Source organism: Triticum aestivum, chromosome 7A (genome assembly GCF_018294505.1).
Source record: "Triticum aestivum cultivar Chinese Spring chromosome 7A, IWGSC CS RefSeq v2.1, whole genome shotgun sequence".
Taxonomy (NCBI): Eukaryota; Viridiplantae; Streptophyta; class Magnoliopsida; order Poales; family Poaceae; genus Triticum; species Triticum aestivum.
This window is the reverse complement of record NC_057812.1, coordinates 722,336,117-722,359,727: the sequence shown is the minus strand read 5'-3', so window position 1 is coordinate 722,359,727 and position 23,611 is coordinate 722,336,117. Positions and strand designations below refer to the sequence as shown.

The following is a 23,611-nucleotide window of genomic DNA, read 5'->3' as shown; positions in this document are numbered from 1 at the left end:
ACCGCGGGCCGCGACTTGCCGTCACGAATGGGTGACGTAGCGGCAGGATGTCGGTCGGTGCAGCGGCGGGGAGAACAATAAGGCGGCGGTGCTGCGGCCCGACGGGGCGACGCAGCGGCAACCCGATGCTTGATTGATGGAGGAGTGCGCTGTACTCAGGGTCAGTCTTCATGCGATCTTCGGAGGCGCGCGCAACCGAAGAGCCAAGTGGGTCGGACGGCGTAGATGAAGTGCATCGCGGCACAGGCGGGTGAACAATCCGATCGCGCGCGAGGCCGGGGACGCCGCTCGATGGAGGCAGGGTGGCGGCAGAGTCCAAGATGAAGCCGGCAAGTCTGACGTAGCCGGCCCAAGGTAGTTGGCAAGGGCGAAACAGCCGGCGACGGGGCCGCAACCAGTGTGCCCGAGGTAACCGGCGACGGGGCCACTACCGGTGATGGGGCAGCACAGACACGGCGGAGGCGATGGATGATGAAGAAGTCACGGTTGGAGTAGGATGGCGACGGCCGGTGTAGGGCGTCCGGCGATGAGCGAGCCGATGCGCAGACGGGGGCAGGCCGTGACGGGCCGCCTCGACGTGCTTGGCCGTCGGGTCGGAGGAGAGGCCGGTCTGTCGCGTCGGTGTCGGAGTAGAGGTGCGGGCGGGGGGGAGGGGGGGTCGACGGCGGCAGCGGGCGACGCAAACCAATCTTAGATTGGAAAACCAAAAGAAAAACGCGGATCAAAATGACCGGCAAGAGAGAGAAAATCCGGATCAAAGGATCTGTAAAAAAGTGTCTGTAGGGCAGCCGGTCAACACGACAGGCGGACGAACCCTAGGTACGGATAGCGCGGCCCCCGGCGGTGGTCATGACAGCCGACCGTCCTGGGGGCGGCACGCAGGGCGGAAGCGGTGGGGGCGGCTAGGGTTTGGATCGGTTAGGTTGATACCATGTTAGAAGGGGGAGAAGGGACTGGCGGAATATGATGGATGTATTATTGAGCCTCGAGGGCGAGTATATATTGAGTACAGGACTTGAAGGGCAAGCCGCCTCTCCTAGAGATAAGATAGGAGACGAAATACAAATCCTAGACTACCAAATACATGCATCCCAAATATATCTCAAAAAATATCATCTGAATTACAACGGAGAGGCTCTTGCATCTTACTTCCTTTGACCAGGCAAAGAGAGAGTGTACGTTCATCGTCTCAGCGGTCAGATCCCTACCCTACCTACTAGCATGGTAACGTGAAAATGTAGTGCCCTAAACTCTTATACTTGTGCATGCGTTACATCTCTTGATTACAAACAAGAGAGAGAAAGAAAGATATGTCGTTTGCAACGAAGAGAAAGAAATATATATCCTACAGGAGATAGATGTCTGTTGTTTAGTGCCTTTTCTGTTTTCATTCCCCTCCACGAACCTTTCTATTTTTGTTTTCATTCCATTATCAAATGTCAACATATCTGTTTGTGGCCTGGTCTTGGTTTTGTTTTTGTTGTTTTCTCCCGATGCTGGAGCTATAGATGATATCATCTGTGTATTACAAAAGAGGGTCTTGGAGATGATATCTCAAATTAATACCCGGCCTCATCTCAATTCTCACCAAATTGTTTTGGTGCATTGAAACAGTATGATCAATATATCAAATCGTTCATACATTTTCATTCGGGTGTGTCTGAAGCATGGGTCCTAAGACCCTTCTCATAGATAGGGTAACGTGCTTTTTACTTTGAAGGTTCTCTCAGAAAAGAGATGCATCGTATGGTAACATAAATAATTAAACTAACTACAATTGACATAGCATAATAGAACATCATTTAGGATCTCAAAATAGAACACCAACTTAAAATCTAAAGAAAATAGATTACCCAGCATGACCATGCTTCCAACTAGAATACACTGGTACACACAATTTCATGATACAATGTGCAAGAACAGACAAATGATTAGTGTACAAGTCGCCAACGCACATGCAGAAAACATCGCGTGCATAGGTTGGGCTACTAATAGACAGAACTATTCTTCTCCACCCATGAAATCATCCTCGATAGTGAAATCCTACAGTGAGAAAGAAAACTTTGGTTTAAATACACATGTCCAACTCAACAATTCATATCCAATGCCTAGATAAAAGCCAACGAGAAAAGTACTTACTGCATCCAGCGGGTTGAGAAAAAAAATCATCCCATGAGAAGTCATTGATGTCATTAAATTGATCATTAAGTGCATGCTGACCAATGGTACCCACTTGCATAGGGTGATAGCTAACTGCATCCCCGCCATCAACCTTGTCAGTCATTGCGACGACATTTTCTGTCTGGTGGTTGGGAAGTGTAGAAATAGTTCTTCCACTATTAACCATATCTGTATGTGTCATTGAGATTCTACCATTACCAGGTGCGGTGTTTTCATTCAACATCATTCCGACTGAGCTTGTGTTTTTTGCTATGTTGAATGGTGCCATCCGCTCACTCAAGCCATCTAATGACATACTGCTGCTCCCTCCCTTAACCATCTCAGATGATGACACTGGATGACTGCCGCAGGGATTCAACATCCCTATGAAGCTTTGGTTGCTAGGTGCATTTTTTGGAACAATCTGCTCATTGAAGCCTGCCATAGATGTAGCATTTCTTATGACCGTTGCCATTTCATTTTGCACCTCTACGTTCACATTTGATGAGATGGGAGATATTATACCTCTATGAAGAACACCAGTCAACGTCGCATGTGTTGCAGAATTGTATGAAGGGTCTGGAAACTTGCCTTTGTTTGTCTCCACCAGCTTACCACGCATGCGGCCCGCATAGGAATCACCAAAACTATATGAAGGAAATTCTTCTAAAGTTGTTTCATTGGGTATGTTGTTGTATAGGTTGGTAGGAGGGTCAATGGAGCCAGCGAATCTTCCCGCATCCGACAGTTTTGGTGCGACATACTTGTACATTCTACCATCATGGATGAATGACCCCGTGCATGAGTTTCTATGTGTGTTCGCCGGCTGAGCTAAGTGACCCATTGCAGAAAAATTGTTTGGACTTAAAAAACCAGAGGACATACACCATCTTTCATGTTCATGGTTACGCATGAAACTCCCCTGGTTGTTCATGTTGTTGTAGGATGAGTTATGTCTTTCAGAGGCATCACCAACTGGATTTGATTTGACTCTTCTCAAGTGCAACCTATACTTCTGAAATAAAAAGATAGACAGATAAACCAGGTATGAGAAGCACGCTCATGGGAAAAGTAAGGATAGACATGTCGGAGCAAAAGGTGTAGGGAATCCATTGTATAAGAAGACCCATTATCGGGACAAAAATACTTGAAAGTATAGAGCATCCACGGTATAAGAAGACTAATTATAGGGACAAAAATTAATTGTAATTACACACATCTTCATGCAGGTGCATTACTAAAGCTTTCATTGATAGTTTCCCCACAAAATAAAAGCTTGCACTTATCTATGAAAAAATGTTAGAATGAAAAAAATAGGAACACGGCGAGTGAATATAAGGATAATGGTCAAAAATAAACCTGTAGATGACTTGCGATACTCTCTCTGGTGAGGTAATCCACGTTCATTAGTTCTAATATCTTTTTTGGAACGGCCTCTACAAAAAATAATAAAATTTCTTAGTGGAAACAATCACAGAAATATAAGAATTGTATCAATGAATGAGGCAAAAAATATGAAGTCTTACTGTCTAGGCCGATCTGGTCAATAGCTTCTAGAAATTTGTTCTGAAGCTCAACTGTCCATACCACCCTTGGCTTCTTCCTGGTGGTGGATATGTGTGTGATCTCTTGGTTCTTGCTAGAATCATATCCTTCATTGCCCTTATTCTCCGAGTCCTTGCTCGTGGCAGCAGTCCTTGGCTGCACTCCATCGTCATCATCATCATCATCATCATCATCATCATCATCATTTCTCCTCCTTTCAACATGTTGCCATATATTTTTTTAGCTCGTTGGTGCACACTGGTTTCACCAAATAGTCGCACGCCCCATGTGTTATGCCCTTCATCACAGCCTTCTTGTTGCAATCCACAGATAGCACTGCATGACATATGGCCCGCAACTTATCTTTGGAATTTGTAACTTCACAAAAATCTATGAACTGGACATGATGTTTTCCCCAATGCTTAAATGAAGAAAAAGTTTAAATGTTCTTCAAATGTGTCATGCAATCAGGGAAGCAAATGCATTACAAATGATTTTCAAACAATATCATGGCTATGATAAATTTGGTGTTTCAAAGAAAATTAAATCGGACAAATTTCACACATTCAATAGAAATAAACAGAAACAATGGCTAAAAAGTAACTATAGCACAATGTCAAGAAATCTGCAAGATTGTGGATATTATCATTAGCCTACTCAATGTATCTACTTAAAAGTGGCACTCCTACTTTATATCCTATATATTCTCAAGAGTAAATAGTTTTCAAGACTAATAATCTCAAGGAGATTGAAGAAGAGTAATCCTTTACCCGTAAAAAAGATGAGTAATCCTTTAATAATGTGAACACAATATAGGTAATTTCCGAATTGTATATTTCATGCCAACCTAGCAAATGGGTGCGGTGCAATTGTATACTTTCTCCAAAATTAATTAATTAATATCCTGGATCTCCAAAATTCAGGAGTAAAAGTATGCTCTCTTTTTTTGCGGGGTAGTAAAAGTACGCTCTTGAAGACAATTGCCAGCTCATGGCATGTTAAAATTAAAAAAAAAGACTTTAAGTTGAGCAGTGAGAGTACTGATGACGGGCAGATCCATCTCAAGGTGGATGAGCTCAAGGAGCTTGAAGCCGTCCATGCCTGGCATGTGCACGTCGGTGATCACCAGGTCGAACTCTGCCTTCCCCGCCCTCAGCATCTTCAACGCCGTCTTCGCGTCTGTCACGGTCGTTGCTGTACAGCAGCAAGGATTACTCACAGAAAGAAGAAAGGATCACCTAGCTCCGATTCTAATGGACTAGGGCGGAGAGACTCACGGTTGTATTTGCAGCGGCGCAGAACGTCCTCCAGTACCTTGAGGCAGACGGAGTCGTCGTCCACAGCGAGCACGCGCAGCCCCTCGGGGAACTTGTCCCCTGCCGGAGCCTCCATCCTCTGCCTTTCGTCCCCACCCATAGCCGCCATGTTCTCCGAAATTCTTCCCACCTGGCAAGGCAAACGCCATCAAGAAACCACTAATTAGAAAACGACGGGGGGTAACCAACACAAACCCCGCAACAACCAAGAGCACAACCCAAAACCTCTATTAGATCCCTTATTGTTTCACCGCCTACAATGGCTTCCTCGCGACAGGAAGAACAGAACAATGTGGATTTGAGAGGAGAAGGACCAGAGGTGGTGAGAGGTCTGGAGGATGCAAGGGGCTATTTGTAGGAGGAGACGGGGGTGGAAGTCTTGCGGTCCAGAGGTGGAAGGCGCTCTGCTCCCCGTTCGTGTGTGCACTGCAGACGTTCGGTTTTTTCGGTTGAATGGAGATGGGGAGATAGAAAGATATATCGTTTACAAAGAAGAGAAAGAGATATATATCCTAAGGATATAGATGTCTGTTGTTTAGTGCCGTTTCTGTTTTCATTCCCCTTCCACGAACCTTCCTATTTTTCTTTCCGTCCATTGTCAAATGTCAGCATATCTGTTCGTGGGCCAGTCTTGGTTTTCGTTTTGATGTTTTCTCCCGATGCTGGAGCTATAGATGATATCATCTGTATTAGTACAAAGAGGGTCTTGGAGATGATATCTCAAATTAATACCCGGCCTCATCTCAATTCTCACCTAATTTTTTTGGTGCGTTGAAACAGCACGATCAGTATATCAAATCGATCATATATTTTCAGTATCTGAATTACTGCATTATGTGATATATAAACTAAGAGATGATCCATTTGATGAGCGAGATCATTTGGAGGCCGGGCCTAGTGTGAGCCCAGCTATTTCTTTGAAAGAGGTGATTAGGTTCCTTCCGTGAGAGGAGAGCAAAACCACGGGTCTGTTCCTGTTTTATATCTTTTCTTTTGTTATTTTCCCACCAAATGCTAATAGCGAAGGAGAGGCTCTTGGTTTTTTCAGTTGAATGGAGATGGAGAGAGCGTCTTTTTACTTGCTTTGACCGGGCAAGGAGAGGGTGTGCATTCGTATACTTGTGATTAAATGGCACCGTGAAAATGTGGAGGCATAAACTCATATACATAACATGTGCATACATTACATGTCTTAATTACAAAGAAGTGAGAGAGAAAGAAAGATATATCATTTACAATGAATAGAAGGAAATATATATCGTGCAGGAGATAGATGTCTGTAGTTTAGTGCCTTTTTTGTTTTCATTCTCCTCCATGAAGCTTCCTATTTTTGTCTCAATTCCATTGTCAAATGTCAACATATCTCTTCGTGGCCTGGCACATGACCCAGTCTACTTTCTTGGTTTTCGTTTTGTTGTTTTCTCACCCCAGATGTTCGAGCTACAGATGATGTCATATGTATTCCAAAAGAGGGTCCTCGAGATGATTTGGTGCGTTCAAAGAGTATGATCAGTATCTCAAATCCATTATCCATTTTCAGTTATCCAAAATTACTGCATCATGTGATATACAAACTAAGAGATGATCCATTGAACGAGCGAGGTGATTAGCGGCCGGGCCTAGTGAACCCAGAATTTTGTTCAATAGAAATCCTATTTAAAAGTTTTTATGAAATCTGAAAATAATTCCACCTGTATGTATATATTACATATGTGTAAAAATGTATTAAAATATACTTTGCATGAGGATACGTACATCATGTACTGTTCTTTTTGCATGGTAATACGTGTCTCATTTATATCATAATGATCAAAGTAAATTCACATAATGACCGACATGACAGAACTGGAAAGATAGCAGAGCATCTCTGAGCTTGACACCAACACCCGTCACTTGCCTCCGGCGCCACCACAGCAGCCACCAAAGAAAAGAATAACAGGTCACCTCCTCACCCGAGCTCGACGCGGCTCCGTCGCTGAAAAGCAGCATTGCGGACCTCCAAGGTGGCTCACCAAAAGTGAAGCCATTGACGTTGAATGAATCAGACCGGGGCAACACACCTGACATGCCATCAAACTCCAGATCTAGCACCCACCACGACTAAGATGCCGAAGGAGGAAACCATACCTGCCATCCAAGAACCACGAACTCAGCACATGTTCCGTCTTTCATATGTCATCGATGCAGATCACAATCTGCATCCGCTCCTGGACTACCTCCCAAGCTCCGCGCCGACGCTGGAGCAAACGCCGTCGCAACGGTAGAGCCCGAGGACACAGGTCCACCACGAGGATGCCGCCACCGCCACGCCATCCTTTATTGAACATACTGATTTACAAATCCATCTCCAACAATAGGGCCGATGGCCTTGTCAGAGAAGGATCCAAAGAATCTTTATTCAACACCGTCATTTTCACCACCAAAGCCAAGATGATGAATACTCTGAAAACCTAGACTACGAGGAAGGAAAAACGATCCACACGCGTGGATCCGGTGACCCCCCTCACCACCGATGACCGAGGTCGCCAGCGGAGGGGAGCTGCTGGAGGACGGCGTTGGAAGATTGGCGTCTCCCAGCGGCAGCTAGAGTTGGAGCCGCCAAGGACGAGAGCGAGAGGACGCGTTTCCCGACCGTGCGTTATGAATAGCTTTGGTCCTCCTTTCAGTGTCCTAGGCCCCCCGGGGGGTTGGTTCAGTCGTGCCATTTAGTCCAACGTGACTATCTGGATCGGAGCAGCGCATGCTAGGCGGTAGGAAAGGGCCATCCGGCTAGGGACTGTTGGACTATGAAGATACAAGATTGAAGACTTCGTCCCGTGTTCGGATGGGACTCTCCTTGGCGTGGAAGGCAAGCTTGGCAATACAGATATGTAGATCTCCTTCCTTGTAACCGACTCTGTGTAACCCTAGCCCCCTCCGGTGTCTATATAAACCGGAGGGTTTAGTCCGTAGGACCAACAACAACAATAATCATACCATAGGCTAGCTTCTAGGGTTTAGCCTCTCTGATCTCGTGGTAGATCAACTCTTGTACTACTCATATTATCAAGAACAATCAAGCAGGACGTAGGGTATTACCTCCATCAAGAGGGCCCGAACCTAGGTAAACATCGTGTCCCCTGCCTCCTGTTACCATCCGCCTAGACGCACAGTTCGGGACCCCCTACCCGAGATCCGCCTGTTTTGACACCGACAACCGTGAATACGCGAGTAACTACATCGCCGATTTCATGGTCGACAATAAGGACAAGGAGACGATTCTCATACCTTATCATCCCATGTAAGTCATCTGCGCTGATCATGGAGTTCACCTGCGCCGACATACAATTTTCATGGTCTAACAATATTTGCTAGACCATGAAAATGATATTGTTCTTTAGAACAATATTTGCTAAATTTCGTAGAAAACCTCATGATAAAGAATTGCCTGCACTGACTGTGCACCCACTTCATCATATGATGTATACATGGTGGACACACCCAAAGAAAACGACGACGAAGAACGGAAGGACACAGCGAAGGATCATTCCCTCGAGAAGCAGTCAAAGCGGCGGCGTAAGCGCCGCTCCAAATCCCGCCTCGGCAAAAACAGCGATCATATAGACCCAGCGATAAAGTAGGGTGAGCGAGCAGACGACAAACACGGCATTGAACCACCATCCGACCACGGCAACACGAAGAATCAAACCGAACAACCGGACTCCGGCGAAGATAACAGTTCAGATGACATCACACTGGATAGGCACCCGGAGCAACAGAATACTCATCAAAGGCTTGTTGCCACTGCGAGGAGTCTGAAAAAGCAGAAGCAAAGGCTCAGGGCTGCACAAGACACACTCAGAATCAGATGGAGTGAAGTACTCAACACTGCAGCAAAATACGGCAGTAGTCGCCACACAAAGAGCTACCCGAAGCGAAAACTGCTACCTGAATTCGATGAGGAGGCCTTAGATCCCCCGCGATCAAAAAACAAAACAACCATTTGGTCGGATAGACGACCTCATGGCCAACATAGAGCGGCAAACGACGCCGTACACAAGCTAGTACGCGATCCACGTGAGGGCTCGCATCAAAAGGACGGCGCAAACCAGATCCATCTATGGGCCAAGCAAGCGTGCTCCAGCACGCAATACAACACAACAAAAATCCGAACACCACGGTACACCCAAATACAGGGGTGCCGCACACCCCCTATGTTTCACCGATGAGGTGCTGGACCATGAATTTTCAGAGGGATTCAAACCCGTAAACATAGAGGCGTACGACGGAACGACAGACCCTGTGGTCTGGATTGAGGACTACATCCTCCATATCCACATGGCTCGAGGAGACGATCTCCACGCCATCAAGTACTTACCCCTCAAGCTCAAAGGGCCAGCTCGGCACTGGCTTAAAGGCCTCCCCGAATACTCCATTGGAAGCTGGGAAGAGCTCGAAGACGCTTTTCGGGCAAATTTTCAAGGGACCTATGTCTGACCACCGGATGCAGACGATTTAAGTCATGTGATCTCTCCACCCCATAGGTCGTAGCTAAAGATAGCACTGTCGAGAACAGACTTGATGTGGGTGTAATCCTTTTTCTTCATGTTCTTCGATGAGTTCAAGTAAAGAGCGTGGGAGAATCAGGGGTAAAGGATGATGAGGACGGCGCGCCCGTCGCTGCGCAAAATAAGTACACCTAAAATTAGCCTCCACGCGTGCAAATGAATGATTGAAATCGAAGGAAGGATATCCGCGCAGATGACTTACATGGGATGATAAGGCATGAGAATCGTCTCCTTGTCCTTATTGTCGACCATGAAATCGGCGATGTAGTTACTCGCGTATTCACGGTTGTCGGTGTCAAAACCGGAGGATCTCGGGTAGGGGGTCCTGAACTATGCGTCTAGGCGGATGGTAACAGGAGGCAGGGGACACGATGTTTACCCAGGTTTGGGCCCTCTTGATGGAGGTAATACCCTACGTCCTGCTTGATTGTTCTTGATAATATGAGTAGTACAAGAGTTGATCTACCACGAGATCAGAGAGGCTAAACCCTAGAAGCTAGCCTATGGTATGATTGTTGTTGTTGGTCCTACGGACTAAACCAACCGGTTTATATAGACACTGGAGGGGGCTAGGGTTACACAGAGTTGGTTACAAGGAAGGAGATCTACATATCCGTATTGCCAAGCTTGCCTTCCACGCCAAGGAGAGTCCCATCTGGACACGGGACGAAGTCTTCAATCTTGTATCTTGATAGTCCAACAGTTCGGCCAAAGGATATAATCCGGCTGTCCGGATACCCCCTAATCCAGGACTCCCTTAGTAGCCCCTTGTAGCGCCCCGAGACCGATGTGCCAGGTGTCGGCCAGTTATTTGCTGTTGTTGTCTTGTCATTGCTTGCGTGCCATGCATTGCATATCATGTCATCATGCGCATTTCATTTGCATACATGTTCGTCTCATGCATCCGAGCAATTTTCCCGTTGTCCGTTTTGCAATCTGGCGCTCCTATGTCACCCGGTGTCCCTTTCTACCTCTTTTCGTGTGCGGGTATTAAACATTTCCGGATTGGACCGAGACTTTCCAAGCAGCCTTGGTTTACTACCGGTAGACCGCCTGTCAAGTTTTGTACCATTTGGACTTCGTTTGATGCTCCAACGGTTAACCGAGGGACTGAAAAGGCCTCGTGTGTGTTGCAGCCCAACACCCTTCCAAAGTGTCCCAAAACCCACCTAAACCCCTTCCATCCCCTCGGTCGTTCGATCACGATCGCGTGGCCAAAAACCGCACCTCATTTGGACTCTCCTAGCTCCCTCTACCTATAAAAGAGCACCCCTCCCTGAAATTTCGGATCATTTCGCGGATGAAACCCTAGATCCACTCCCTTCGCGCCGCCGGACATGTCCAGCCGCCGCCGCCACCTCGCTCCGGCGAATCCCGTCGTGACACGTCACCCGCCGCCGCCTCCTACACCAACCAGACGCCGCCACCTCAGCCGGACGCCTCCCTCTCTCTCCACCGCGCCTGCCGCCGGCCCGCGGGGCCCGAGGCCGGCCCGCCCGAGCCGCGACCGAGCCCGAGCCCCCGCGCGTCACCCGCCTCTCGACCGCGCCTCACCTTCGTCGTCGTATGCCTTGCCGCCGCCGCCATGCTCAGTCCCGCGCTGCCACCGGAGTTCGTCCCCGGCCGCGCCTCGCCTTCTTCCCGCCGGCGCCGCCCTTCGCCGGCATGACCCCGTCGCCGCGTGCCTCCTCCTTCGCGGTGCCTCTACTCCGGCCACCTCGCCGGCGAGCTCCGGCGTGAGCTCCGGCATGAGCTCCGGCCGGCGAGCCCTCTCCTCCGGCGAACGCAAGCGCCGGCAACCACTGCTCTGGCAAGGATCCGGCCCCGCCTCGATCTGCGTGCACGAACCCTAGATCTGTTCCCGGAGTGGTAATTTCTACTAAGTCCATGTTCATCGCATCGTAACTTTGCATTCGTAGATCTGTTTTGGGCATATAGCATATCGAAATGTTCATCTCAGAGAGTACATCATTTCATCTCATTGCATCATTTTCATTTGAGTGCATCTTGATGCCCGAAATGCTATTGGAAGAGTGCTATTTGAGTTAATTGTCAGATCTGCTGCTCCATTTAGCTATTTGTCATTTTTGCCATGATTATTGTGTGCATGATATGCCCCTAAGCTCTACATGAGTTTTGTTATATGTTTTGCCATCTATCTAGAGGTGCAACCCATGTATTTTTGTGATGTGTGTGGTGACTTGCACAAGCTTGCTAAGTGGTGCATTCGTTAATGCTGATTTCAGGGACTTAGCATGTCCACTAAGTCCTTGAGCTGTTTATCTCAATATGCCATATGTTCATGTTGTTTCCTAGCGATCTGTGCCTCTTTTGAGGATGATTAGTAAGGATGTTTTGTTAATCTTGTAGTGCTCTATCCATCCATGTCTTTGTTTGCATTTATGGAGCAACCTAGTTTGAGTCAATCAAGCTCTACTTTTGCTATTTCGTGAATCTTGGCAGATTGTCTACTTGTTAGCGATTTTGATGAGGACGTTGTAGTTGGTCCGTGCATGCTATGTTATTGTTCTTGCCATGTCTAGCTTGTATAATGTGTATTCTTGATGGGTGAATGCTTAGATTGTCATGCCTTGCTCTGTAGTGAGTGCATCTAGCTCATTAACATGCCTACTTGATATCTGTTTCAGCATGCTCCAGTTTTCACTAAGTCTGTGATCTGATTATGCTTTTGCCATGTTCACATGCTTGCAAATGTATTCTCTGATCCCTTTTGGCTCAAGGTCACTAAGGGACTTTTGTTAAGATCTTTGAGTAGCTCCATGCCATGCTTTACTTTGCCATGTTCAGATCTTGTAGCATATAGTTTTCATGCTCCAAAGTGTGCTACCTGATCTGAAATTCCAGACAAGTGTTAATTTCACTATCTGAAATCTGTTTACCGTTTGCATTTGTGCCATGCTTGTTTGAACCTGTTAATAAATGAATTGGCCGTAGCTCAGTGTTCATCTTGTGTTAAGCATCATGAATGGATCCCTGCCATATATTTTGTTGCCATGTTTGGGTGCTGTAGCATGTTCATCTTGTTGCATTTAGATGGCTACTTGTTGTATATCGTAGACCGGTGTCATATCTGAATTGCTTGCCATTTCCAAACCGTAACTCCGATTCCGGCGTTCTTTATATCGTTTTCAGGTGATTTCATCTCACCTTTCCAGTGGCACACTTGGATTTCCATGTTGAGGCCAGGTTCATGCATTCCTTGTCAAATCTTGCTTATGCATCGCATACCGCATCCCACATATCATACCATGTTCATGTGTTGGTTGTTTACTATGTTGTGTGTTTCTTTCCGGTGTTTGCTTCTTCGGGTTGGTTCCGGTAACGTCGCGTTTGTGAGGATCCGTTCGTCTACGTCCGTTTGTTTTCTTCTTGGACTCGTTCTTCTTCCTTGTGGGATCTCAGGCAAGATGATCATACCCTCGAAATCACTTCTATCTTTGCTTGCTAGTTGCTCGCTCTTTCGCTATGCCTATGCTGCGATACCTACCACTTGCTTATCATGCCTCCCATATTGTTAAGCCAAGCCTCTAACCCACCTTGTCCTAGCAAACCGTTGTTTGGCTATGTTACCGCGTTGCTCAGCCCCTCTTATAGCGTTGTTAGTTGCAGGTGAAGATTGAAGTTTGTTCCTTGTTGGAACATGGAGATGTTGTTCCTTGTTGGAACATGTTTACTTGTTGGGATATCACAATATCTTTTATTTAATTAATGCATCTATATACTTGGTAAAGGATGGAAGGCTCGGCCTTATGCCTGGTGTTTTGTTCCACTCTTGCCGCCCTAGTTTCCGTCATATCGGTGTTATATTCCCGGAATTTGTGTTCCTTACGCGGTTGGGCTATTATGGGAACCCCTTGACAGTTCGCCTTGAGTAAAACTCTTCCAGCAATGCCCAACATTGGTTTTACCATTTGCCTCACCACCACCTACTTTTCCCTTGGGAGTCGCTCTCTCGAGGGTCACAATTATTTTACCCCCCCCCCCGGGCCAGTACTCCTCTGAGTGTTGGTCCAACTTGTCAGCTGCCGGTGGCCACCAGGGGCAACTCTGGGCTGGCCTACCCGTACCTAAGACAATCTGAGTGTGCCCTGAGAAAGAGATATGTGCAGCTCCTATCAGGATTTGTCGGCACATTCAGGCGGTGTTGCTGGATTTGTTTTAACTTGTCGAAGTGTCTTGTAGAACCGGGATACCGAGTCTGATCGGAACGTCTCGGGAGGAGGTCTATTCCTTCGTTGACCGTGAGAGCTTGTGATGGGCTAAGTTGGGACACCCCTACAGGGATTTGAACTTTCGAAAGCCGTGCCCGCGGTTATGGGCAGATGGGAATTTGTTAATGTCCAGTTGTAGATAACTTGAACCTTAACTTAATTAAAATGAGTCAACTGCGTGTGTAGCCGTGATGGTCTCTTTCCGGCGGAGTCCGGGAAGCGAACACGGTGTTGGAGTTATGCTTGACGTAGGTTGTTTTAGGATCACTTCTTGATCATACTTTTATCGACCGTGCTTTGCCTTCTCGCTCTCATTTGTGTATGTTAGCCACCATATATGCTAGTCGCTTGCTGCAGCTCCACCTCATATCTTTACCTTACCCATAAGCTTAAATAGTCTTGATCGCGAGGGTGCGAGATTGCTGAGTCCCCGTGGCTCACAGATACTTCCAAAACCAGCTTCCAGGTGTCGATGAGCCCGTGCAGATGACGCAACCGAGCTCAAGGAGCAGCTCGATGAAGATCTTGTCCTTTGTGTTGTTTCGTTTCAGTCGATCAGTAGTGGAGCCTAGTTGGGGTCGATCGGGGACCTTGTCGCATTTGGGGTCTTCTTTTATTTTGGTTCTGTAGTCGAACCTTGATTGTATCCGGATGATGTAATGCTTTATTCTTGTAATTGCGTGAAGTGGCGATTGTAAGCCAACTATGTATCTCCTCCCCTTATGTTTTACATGGGTTGTGTGAAGATTGCCTAACTTGCGACATTGCTTTCAATGCGGTTATGCCTCTAAGTCGTGCCTCGACATGTGGGAGCTACAGCCGCATCGAGAGCGTGACAAGTTGGTATCAGAGCCTTCCCCGACCTTAGGAGCCCCATTGCTTGATCGAATTAGCGGACGAGTTGAGTCTAGAAAAATGTTTTGAGTCATTTAGGAATTATATATCGAAGAGTTTAGGAATTCTTTTTACTCCCCAGTCCCTTCATTGCTCAGGTAAGGCATCCTGACGTAGAGTTTTGACTATTCTCTTCTCAAATTTCACTAAAAAAAATTAGGATCACGCGGGTATCTTGGAATCGTTCCGATGGTTTTGTGACGAGAACATTGTTCTTGGTGCCTCCTGTCTTTAGGGGTTGTGGCAATGTCCCGGGGAGTTGAGCTCCGAGGTGTTGTCGTCACAATTTTATCGTTGCAGTTCTGGAATACCTGAGTTTAGTACGCCGACATCGAAAATCTCTTTTATGCAGTTCGTTGGTGAGATAACCTCGACGCCACCCAGTACTGGGGCGGGAGTTCGGGAGTATTGCCATAACTCGTATAACGGATGCTTTTCTAAGGTTGAGGTAGATGATTTCCGAAGGTTTCTTGGTTATGTGTTGAAGGATGGATACAGCTGGATGTAGGATTTGCTAGTTTGGGTGAGATATTATGCTTCCCCTGTATCCCCAACACCTGATTGCATCCAGAAAATTTCGGGAGTTTATAAGTGGGAATTCAAGTAGCTCTTAGGATATCTTTCTGAAGATGTATGATATGAAATTGGGGTTCGACGTCTAGTGGTCCGCCTATTCACGGTCGGTTTTACAGTGGTCTCGTTGTGTCTTAAAGAGTCCTTGGCTATGCCGACTCGGGGACGCTTCGTATGTCATGTGCACTGCCTTGTACATGATGGTGCTGTACGATCGAGCCCGTGTAGGCCCCACCACGAAAACTTCGGACGATATCTCTATCATATGTTTGTTCCGGCTTATTATGCAAGCCAATCCTTTGTTTGTTTTGAGTTGTGGTGTTCGAGTTGCTTCAATGTCAAGTGTTGGTTGCATACCATTCCTAAATGGTGTTCTCATACTCCGATGTGAATGCAAATCCTTCTTGATAATCGAGATTGCCATGTCAATCCTTTTTCAACCGGTGTGCTTCTCTTCAAGTGGATTCGATCATCTCAATATCCGCAAGATCAACTCAAGTCTTCTCAATGTGGATTGCTTCATCCATTCCAAGTTTCCTTTATTTTCCCACCCACCCACCCTTTCTCTTCGACGACTCGGAATTCTTAATCAATTATCCTTTTATTCATATGAAGTCTCTCCATTCTTTTCCATCAATTTTCTTATCCGGTGATTCTCATGAAGATTCTAACAGAGCCTCAAGTTCATCATTGTTCGTTCCCTTTCTTCTCCAGTGGATTCAAGTCAAGCTTTGTTGATCACATCATTTTCCTCATTTCAAATGCTTTCTCATGTCGGTGCACCTCTTAATCATCCACTTCTCGCTATTCAATTGTTCCGGAGTGCTCAAGATATCTCGAAGATTTGTGTTTTCCACTCTACATTCGTTCAAGATCCTTTGAGGTTGTTATCTCATTCAAGTCATTTAATTCAACTGGTGCAATCTCTCTTTTAATCATTCTAACGGTGTTCTTCTCTTGAGAGGGCCCTAACCCACAGGTCATTTTCCAGGATCTTACCTGACTCTGCTTATTTTCCCGGCGTTATTCTCAAATTCTTTTCCAAGTTTGACGTAAGAATGAGTTATCATCATTCAAATGTCTTTCTCCAAGATCTTCCAAATAATTTTCATCATTGTCCCAACCTCTTCGTTTTGATTCTTCCGGAGCGTCTAAATAATTTGGTGGTGTTCCTCGTCGTAATTCTCAGAATTTGAAGTTCGAAGAAGAGTTTCTCTCAAATCTTGCCCCATTCTCGGCCATCATCTCATAGTTGTTTTTGGATTGTGAGAATTTTTTTCACCTATCCGGAGCAATTCAAGAGTCTTTTCAGTTTGATTCTCCAGAGGCCATCATCTCAGAAATATTCATCTCAACTTTCAGCTATCATTCTCCAAATTTTACCGGTGCTTCATTCAAGTGATCCTTAATCGGCTCGTGATCTCTTCGTTCTCATGTATCTAAATTCTCTCAAGCATCTTCATTCATTTGCTAATTCTTCCCGGTGTTTTCTTTATCTTCTCTTCGTTCATTTTAATTCTTATGATGGTTTGCTCAAGATTCTTCTTCCTTCATTTATCATATAAATGTATTCGCCGTTACAATTCTACCGGCGGGTCGTTCAAGATTTTCTCAAGTTGGCACGATATCTCTCTTAATCTTTTCTACGGGAATAAGTAGTATGCCAAATCTGTTGTTTGTCATCAATTTAATAGGTGAAGGATAAGCATAATGTAATCCTTATTCTTATTTCATCCAAGTGCGTAATTTCCTATTCCGGAGGTTCATCAAAAATTCTGATCTCAATTGTTCATCTTATCTTTTTCCCGGAGTTCCTACCTCTCGCAATTATAACACCACGGAGATCCATCTAAATCATTACAAGGTTTCACCTTGTGTTTCCAACTTCTCTTTCTTTTCGTTATCCTTTTGTTTACCGGAGTTCTTCATGAAGGTTCTACTTGATGGCTCATCAAGGAGTTATTTCCTTCTCGAAGTGTTCATCGAGATTCTTTTCTAAGGAGCTCAAGTTTTCTTCTTCTCGCAATCCGGAGTGCATCCTTACTTCCGTATCATTGGGGGTGGTATTATGTCATTCTTGATAATTTGAGTTCATGTTTCATGATGCACATGTTGTTAAGAATGAGGTATTTTAAAGCCATCAATCTCGTCATTGGAATTATCTTGGGCTATATTTCACCTAAAACCGTCCCTAAGGATTGTTGCTATTTATGGTGCTCATATAAGACCCAAGTTCTTCTTTCATCCTTCCGGTGAAATAGCGTTCTCGTCTCCTTGTTCATTCAAATTCTTTTCCCACGAGTGGCAGGTTGTCACCTCATATTTTGAGCGGTATTCCATAAGACCATATCAAGCTTATCCTTTCGTTGTTGTGTTTCCAACAACTCCGTTCGACCCTTCTCCTAAATATGCCTTTTCAAGCTCTTTTGTGGCAGAAGTTGACATTTTCTTCTCCATTCTCCTATTTCAATTATCTATCTTCTATTCTTTTGTTCCGGAGCCATTGCGATGTTGCTCTTTTCTCTCATCATCTTGGATCATGCTCTTTTCGTGTTTATCCATCTAACCGGAATGTTGTGTCATCTCTTCTAGCTCTTTTCACCTTATCAAGTCGTTCATCTCTTTCCTAACGAAGTGTTGTACGAATTTGTAATTCCTTGTTTCCTCTTCCCTACCGGAGTACTTTCAACTTCATTCATCTCCGTTGTATTCTTTCTTTCAATTTGTTCAACTTTCCCTACCTCTTCTCTTTCTCTTCCGTTTTCCCTCCGGTGCCATTCTAGATCTCGGGACGAGATCCTCTCGTAGTGGTGGAGTGTTGTAGCGCCCCGAGACCGATGTGCCAGGTGTCGACCAGTTATTCGCTATTGTTGTCTTGTCATTGCTTGCGTGTCATGCATTGCATATCATGTCATCATGCGCATTTCATTTGCATACATGTTCGTCTCATGCATCCGAGCATTTCCCCTGTTGTCTGTTTTGCAATCCGGCGCTCCTATGTCACCCGGTGTCCCTTTCTACCTCTTTTCGTGTGCGGGTATTAAACATTTCCAGATTGGACCGAGACTTGCCAACCAGCCTTGGTTTACTACCGGTAGACCACCTGCCAAGTTTTGTACCATTTGGACTTCGTTTGATTCTCCAACGGTTAACCGAGGGACCGAAAAGGCCTCGTTTGTGTTGCAGCCCAACACCCTTCCAAAGTGGCCCAAAACCCACCTAAACCCCTTCCATCCCCTCGGTCGTTCGATCACGATCGCGTGGCCGAAAACCGCACCTCATTTGGACTCTCCTAGCTCCCTCTACCTATAAAAGAGCACCCCTCCCCGAAATTTCGGATCATTTCGCGGATGAAACCCTAGATCCACTCCCTTCGCGCCGCCGGACATGTCCAGCCACCGCCGCCACCTCGCTCCGGTGAATCCCGTCGCGACACATCACCCGCCGCCGCCTCCTGCACCAACCAGACGCCGCCACCTCAGCCGGACGCCTCCCTCTCTCTCCACCGCGCCTGCCGCCGGCCCACGGGGCCCGTGGCCGGCCCGCCCGAGCCGCGACCGGGCCCGAGCCCCCGCGCGTCACCCGCCTCTCGACCGCGCCTCACCTTCGTCGCCATATGCCTTGCCGCCGCCGCCATGCTCAGTCCCGCGCTGCCACCAGAGTTCGTCCCCGGCCGTGCCTCGCCTTCTTCCCGCCGGCGCCGCCCTTCGCCGGCATGACCCCGTCGCCGCGTGCCTCCTCCTTCGCGGTGCCTCTACTCCGGCCACCTCGCCGGCGAGCTCCGGCATGAGCTCCGGCCAACGAGCCCTCTCCTCCGACGAACGCAGGCGCCGGCCACCACTGCTCCGGCGAGGATCCGGCCCCGCCTCGATCTGCGTGCATGAACCCTAGATTTGTTCCCGGAGTGGTAATTTCTACTAAGTCCCTGAGTTTTCCATGTTTCATATGCCCATGTTCATCGCATCGTAACTTTGCATCCGTAGATCCGTTTTGGGCATATAGCATATATAAATGTTCATCTCAGAGAGTACATCATTTCATCTCATTGCATCATTTTCATTTGAGTGCATCTTGATGCCCGAAATGCTGTTGGAAGAGTGCTATTTGAGTTAATTGTCAGATCTGCTGCTCCATTTAGCTATTTGTCATTTTTGCCATGATTATTGTGTGCATGATATGCCCCTAAGCTCTACATGAGTTTTGTTATATGTTTTGCCATCTATCCAGAGGTGCAACCCATGTATTTTTGTGACGTGTGTGGTGACTTGCACAAGCTTGCAAAGTGGTGCATTCGTTAATGCTGATTTCAGGGACTTAGCATTTCCACTAAATCCTTGAGCTGTTTATCTCAATATGCCATATGTTCATGTTGTTTACTAGCGATCCGTGCCTCTTTTGAGGATGATCAGTAAGGATGTTTTGTTAATCTTGTAGTGCTCTATCCATCCATGTCTTTATTTGCATTTATGGAGAAACCAAGCTTGAGTCAATCAAGCTCTACTTTTGCAATTTCGTGAATCTAGGCAGATTGTCTACTTGTTAGCGATTTTGCCGAGGATGTTGTAGTTGGTCCGTGCATGCTATGTATTGTTCTTTCCATGTCTAGCTTGTATAATGTGTATTCTTGATGGGTGAATGCTTAGATTGTCATGCCTTGCTCTGTAGTGAGTGCATCGAGCTCGTTAACATGCCTACTTGATATCTGTTTCAGCATGCTCCAGTTTTCACTAAGTATGTGATCTGATTATGCTTTTGCCATGTTCACATGCTTGCAAATGTATTCTCTGGTCCCTTTTGGCTCAAGGTCACTAAGGGACTTTTGTTAAGCTCTTTGAGTAGCTCCATGCCATGCTTTACTTTGCCATGTTCAGATCTTGTAGCATATAGTTTTCATGCTGCAAAGTGTGCTACCTGATCTGAAATTCCAGACAAGTGTTAATTTCACTGTCTGAAATCTGTTTACCGTTTGCATTTTTGCCATGCTTGTTTGAACTTGTTAATGAATGAATTGGCCGTAGCTCAGCGTTCATCTTGTGTTAAGCATCATGAATGGATCCCTGCCATATATTTTGTTGCCATGTTTGGGTGATGTAGCATGTTCATCTTGTTGCATTTAGATGGCTACTTGTTGTATATCGTAGACCGGTGTCATATCTGAATTGCTTGCCATTTCCAAACCGTAACTCCGATTCTGGCGTTCTTTATATCGTTTTCAAGCGATTTCATCTCACCTTTCCAGTGGCACACTTGGATTTCCATGTTGAGGCCAGGTTCATGCATTCCTTGTCAAATCTTTCTTATGCATCGCATACCGCATCCCACATATCATACCATGTTCATGTGTTGGTTGTTTACTATGTTGTGTGTTTCTTTCCGGTGTTTGCTTCTTCGGGTTGGTTCCGGTAACGTCGCGTTTGTCAGGATCCGTTCGTCTATGTCCATTTGTCTTCTTCTTGGATTTGTTCTTCTTCCTTGCGGGATCTCAGGCAAGATGATCATACCCTCGAAATCACTTCTATCTTTGCTTGCTAGTTACTCGCTCTTTCGCTATGCCTATGCTGCGATACCTACCACTTGCTTATCATGCCTCCCATATTGTTAAGCCAAGCCTCTAACCCACCTTGTCCTAGCAAACCGTTGTTTGGCTATGTTACCGCGTTGCTCAGCCCCTCTTATAGCGTTGTTAGTTGCAGGTGAAGATTGAAGTTTGTTCCTTGTTGGAACATGGAGATGTTGTTCCTTGTTGGAACATGTTTACTTGTTGGGATATCACAATATCTTTTATTTAATTAATGCATCTATATACTTGGTAAAGGGTGGAAGGCTCGGCCTTATGCCTGGTGTTTTGTTCCACTCTTGCCGCCCTAGTTTCCGTCATATCGGTGTTATGTTCCCGGAATTTGTGTTCCTTACGCGGTTGGGCTATTATGGGAACCCCTTGACAGTTTGCCTTGAGTAAAACTCTTCCAGCAATGCCTAACATTGGTTTTACCATTTGCCTCACCACCACCTACTTTTCCCTTGGGAGTCGCTCTCTTGAGGGTCATAATTATTTTACCCCCCCCCCCGGGCCAGTACTCCTCTGAGTGTTGGTCCAACTTGTCAGCTGCCGGTGGCCACCAGGGGGCAACTCTGGGCTTACCTACCCGTACCTAAGACAATCTGAGTGTGCCCTGAGAAAGAGATATGTGCAGCTCCTATCAGGATTTGTCGGCACATTCAGGCGGTGTTGCTGGATTTGTTTTAACTTGTCGAAGTGTCTTGTAGAACCGGGATACCGAGTCTGATCGGAACGTCTCGGGAGGAGGTCTATTCCTTCGTTGACCGTGAGAGCTTGTGATGGGGCTAAGTTGGGACACCCCTGCAGGGATTTCTACTTTTGAAAGTTGTGCCCGCGGTTATGGGCGAATGGGAATTTGTTAATGTCCGGTTGTAGATAACTTGAACCTTAACTTAATTAGAATGAGTCAACTGCGTGTGTAGCCGTGATGGTCTCTTTCCGGCGGAGTCCGGGAAGCGAACACGGTGTTGGAGTTATGCTTGACGTAGGTTGTTTTAGGATCACTTCTTGATCATACTTTTATCGACCGTGCTTTGCCTTCTCTTCTCGCTCTCATTTGCGTATGTTAGCCACCATATATGCTAGCCACTTGCTGCAGCTCCACCTCATATCTTTACCTTACCCATAAGCTTAAATAGTCTTGATCGCGAGGGTGCGAGATTGCTGAGTCCCCGTGGCTCACAGATACTTCCAAAACCAGCTTGCAGGTGCCGACGAGCCCGTGCAGATGACGCAACCAAGCTCAAGGAGGAGCTCGATGAAGATCTTGTCCTTTGTGTTGTTTCGTTTCAGTCGATCAGTAGTGGAGCCTAGTTGGGGTCGATCGGGGACCTTGTCGCATTTGGGGTCTTCTTTTATTTTGGTTTTGTAGTCGGACCTTGATTGTATCTGGATGATGTAATGCTTTATTCTTGTAATTGCATGAAGTGGCGATTGTAAGCCAACTATGTATCTCCTCCCCTTATGTTTTACATGGGTTGTGTGAAGATTGCCTAACTTGCGACATTGCTTTCAATGCGGTTATGCCTCTAAGTCGTGCCTCGACACGTGGGAGCTATAGCCGCATCGAGGGCATGACAAGTTGGTATCAGAGCCTTCCCCGACCTTAGGAGCCCCATTGCTTGATCGAATTAGCGGACGAGTTGAGTCTAGAAAAATGTTTTGAGTCATTTAGGAATTATATATCGGAGAGTTTAGGAATTCTTTTTACTCCCCAGTCCATTCATCGCTCTGGTAAGGCATCCTGACGTAGAGTTTTGACTATTCTCTTCTCAAATTTCACTAAAAAAATTAGGATCACGCGGGTATCTTGGAATCGTTCCGATGGTTTTGTGAGAAGAACATCGTTCTTGGTGCCTCCTGTCTTTAGGGGTTGTGGCAGTGTCCCGGGGAGTTGAGCTCCGAGGTGTTGTCGTCACAATTTTATCGTTGCAGTTCTGGAATACCTGAGTTTAGTACGCCGACATCGAAAATCTCTTTTATGCAGTTCGTTGGTGAGATAACCTCGACGCCACCCAGTACTGGGGCAGGAGTTCGGGAGTATTGCCATAACTCGTATAATGGATGCTTTTCGAAGGTTGAGGTAGATGATTTCCGAAGGTTTCTTGGTTATGTGTTGAAGGATGGATACAGCTGGATGTAGGATTTGCTAGTTTGGTTGAGATATTATGCTTCCCCTGTATCCCCAACACCTGATTGCATCCGGAAAATTTCGGGAGTTTATAAGTGGGAATTCAAGTAGCTCTTAGGATATCTTTCTGACAGATGTATGATATGAAATTGGGGTTCAACGTCTAGTGGTCCGCCTATTCACGGTCGGTTTTACAGTGGTCTTGTTGTGTCTTAAAGAGTCCTTGGCTATGCCGACTCGGGGACGCTTCGTATGCCATGTGCACTGCCTTCTACATGATGGTGCTGTACGATCGAGCCCGTGTAGGCCCCACCACGAAAACTTCGGATGATATCTCTATCATATGTTTGTTCCGGCTTATTCTGCAAGCCAATCCTTTGTTTGTTTTGAGTTGTGGTATTCGAGTTGCTTCAATGTCAAGTGTTGATTGCATACCATTCCTAAATGGTGTTCTCATACTCCGATGTGAATGCAAATCCTTCTTGATAATCGAGATTGCCATGTCAATCCTTTTTCAACTGGTGTGCTTCTCTTCAAGTGGATCCGATCATCTCAACATCCGCAAGATCAACTCAAGTCTTCTCAATGTGGATTGCTTCATCCGTTCCAAGTTTCCTTTATTTTCCCACCCACCCACCCTTTTTCTTCGACGA

The 23,611-nt window shown here is 46.2% G+C and overlaps 1 pseudogene; it reads right to left on the bottom strand.

Moving 5' to 3' along the window:
• Positions 1-2,001: 2,001 nt before the first annotated feature.
• LOC123153875 (two-component response regulator ORR24-like) lies at positions 2,002-5,364 on the bottom strand (annotated as a pseudogene).
• Between the last annotated feature and the right edge of the window lie 18,247 nt (positions 5,365-23,611).